Consider the following 2,500-nt stretch of genomic DNA (forward strand, 5'->3'; position numbering starts at 1 on the left):
AGTGGTAATGGTGTTGGTAGTCATGAAGAAGTGCTGTGGAAAGAAAATACCTTTTTTTTTTTTGTTAGCTTTGTAAAATAAATTGTGTGTGTGTGTGTGTGTGTGTGTATGTGTGTGTGTGTGTGTGTGTGTGTGTGTGTATGTGTGTGTGTGTGTGTGTGTTTGTGTGTGTGTGTTTAATTTTAGCGTGCATGCTTTTGAGATAGACAAACAGATAGACAGATAGATAGATAGATAGAGAGAGAGAGAAATTAATATATACTCGTATGGTGTATTTTTGTGGGGGTGATGGTGGTAGGGGTAAGGCAGGGGTGGAGGGGTGAGGCCGGGGTGTAGGGGTGAGGAGGGGTGAGGCAGGGGTGTAGGGGTGAGGCAGGGATGGAGGGGTGAGGGAGAGGCAAGGAGGGGTGAGGGAGAGACAGGGAGGGGTGAGGGAGAGACGGGGAAGGTTGATGTAGGTTTGGAGGGGTTAGGCAGGGGCGGAGGGGTGAGGCAGACAGGGAGGGGTGAGGCAGGGTGAAGGGGTGAGGGAGAATCAAGGAAGGTTAAGGTAGGTTTGGAGGGGTGGAGGGGTGAGGCAGGGTGGAGGGGTGAGGCAGGGCGTGGTGTCCCCTTTAAATACACAGCATTTAAAGACGAGTAGGGGTGAGGCTGCTAGCACGTGTGTTCCTGCCTCTTCCTGCCTCACCCCTCCTGCCTTACCTTGCCTTTTGTATCGAGAGAGAGAGAGAGAGAGAGAGAGAGAGAGAGAGAGAGAGAGAGGTCTAAAACAAGAAATCAACTCAAAGGAAAAGAGGATGGAATTGTATGTGTCTGAGGAGGAGGAAGAAGAAGAACAAGAGGAGGAGGAGGAGAGGGGAGGAAGGAGGAGGAGGGGAAGGAAGAGTATTATTATTGAGAAGAGTATTATTATTATTATTATTATTATTATTATTATTAAAAAGGAGGGGGAGGAGGAGGAGGAAGAGTGTTATTATTATTATTATTATTATTATTGAGGGGAAGAGTATTATTATTATTATTATTTATTATTATTATTAAAAAGGAAAGAATGCTCGTATTAACCCTTTCAGTACGATGTCTTTTTTCATTTCCACCTGACGAGTATATATACATATATATATATATATATATATATATATATATATATATATATATATATTTTATGACTTTTTCGATTTTCTCTAAGGCGGGCAGGGGAGTAGATAGACCCTTCATTTTATCTATTGAATATTTCTTTGGCCCTTGTTGTTGTTGTTGTTGTTGTTGTTGTTCTTCTTCTTCTTCCTCTTCTTCTTCTTCCTCCCCCTCCTCCTCCTCCTCCTCCTCCTCATTGTCTGTCTCCCTCCCTCCCTTCCCTCCCCCTCCCCTCTCCCATTCCCCCTTCCCTCATTCCCCCTCCCCATCTCTCCCTTCCCCCTCCCCATTTCTCTCCCTTTCCCCCATACCTTCTTCCCCCTTCCCCTCCCCCTCCTCCCTTTACCTCCTTCCCCCTCCCCCTCCTCCCTTTACTTCCTTCCCCCTCCCCCTCCTCCCTTTACCTCCTTCCCCCTCCCCCTCCTCCCTTTACCTCCTTCCCCCTCCCCCTCCTCCCTTTCCCCCCCCTTCACCTCCATCCCCCTTTCTCTCCCTTCCCCCTCCCTCTCCCTCTCTCCCCTCCCTGTCTTTCCCCCACCCCCTCCCTCCCCCTACTTCTCTCTCTCTCTCCCTCCCTCCCTCCTCCCCTCTCTCCCCCTACTTCTCTCCCTCCCTCCTTCCCTCCCAATTCTGTTATCTCTATCAGTAAAACAGATAGAGAGACTGATAAGGAGAGGGAGTGAATCAGTTCGTCACACAGTTTAACAGGCGACTTGGTTATTGACAGAGTTACGTGTTTTGGTCGGTTAAGGCTAGGTCAAGAGAGACCTAGGGTTAAGGAATCTCCCTGACACCTTTACCCAAGCGATTTATTTTGCACGTAACACCCCCTTTGCTGTCCTATTCTGTTACGTAATTCCTTCCACTATCGCCATGCTCTGAAAAAATAACGTACACAAGGATATTAAAACCACCCGTATCTAAAAACAAATCGCTAAGGAAGAGGTGTTAGGGAGCCCTCTAAACCCACGAGAATACAGGCTGGACGAATTCTTGTTAAGCAGACTTGCCCATTTTAAGCAAGAATGTAGCGGTTTATGTGAGCTTTGTGGAGAGTGATAGAAAATAGATAAAAAGAGATAAATTCGTCAGCTGGTAGATAGGTAAAATAGATAGAGGTAGATAGATTCGTCAGCTGGTAGATAGAACGAAATGGTTAATGGTTGTGTTCGTTGTGATTTTTGGCGGGAAGTTTGGACCGTCACTTTCGGAAGGTCAGTAGATTTTTTTGTAATCGCTTATAAATTCAAAAATATAATTGCTGATAAAAATAAATGTAATCGAGTGGAGCATCAGTATTTGATTTTATTTATTTATTTATTTATTTTTTGGTAATCACTCAAACTCAGAAATATAATTGACT

The 2,500-nt window shown here is 45.4% G+C and overlaps 1 protein-coding gene across 2 annotated transcripts in view; it reads left to right on the forward strand.

Annotated features, from left to right (window-relative positions):
* The window catches only part of Dmtn (transmembrane and coiled-coil domain 2 protein Dmtn), a 130,079-nt gene that overhangs the window by 90,619 nt on the left and 36,960 nt on the right, over positions 1-2,500 (forward strand). The window lies entirely within an intron of this gene.

Source organism: Coenobita brevimanus, chromosome 42 (genome assembly GCF_032717465.1).
Source record: "Coenobita brevimanus isolate Jiangsu-jjx chromosome 42, ASM3271746v2, whole genome shotgun sequence".
NCBI classification, from domain to species: domain Eukaryota; kingdom Metazoa; phylum Arthropoda; class Malacostraca; order Decapoda; family Coenobitidae; genus Coenobita; species Coenobita brevimanus.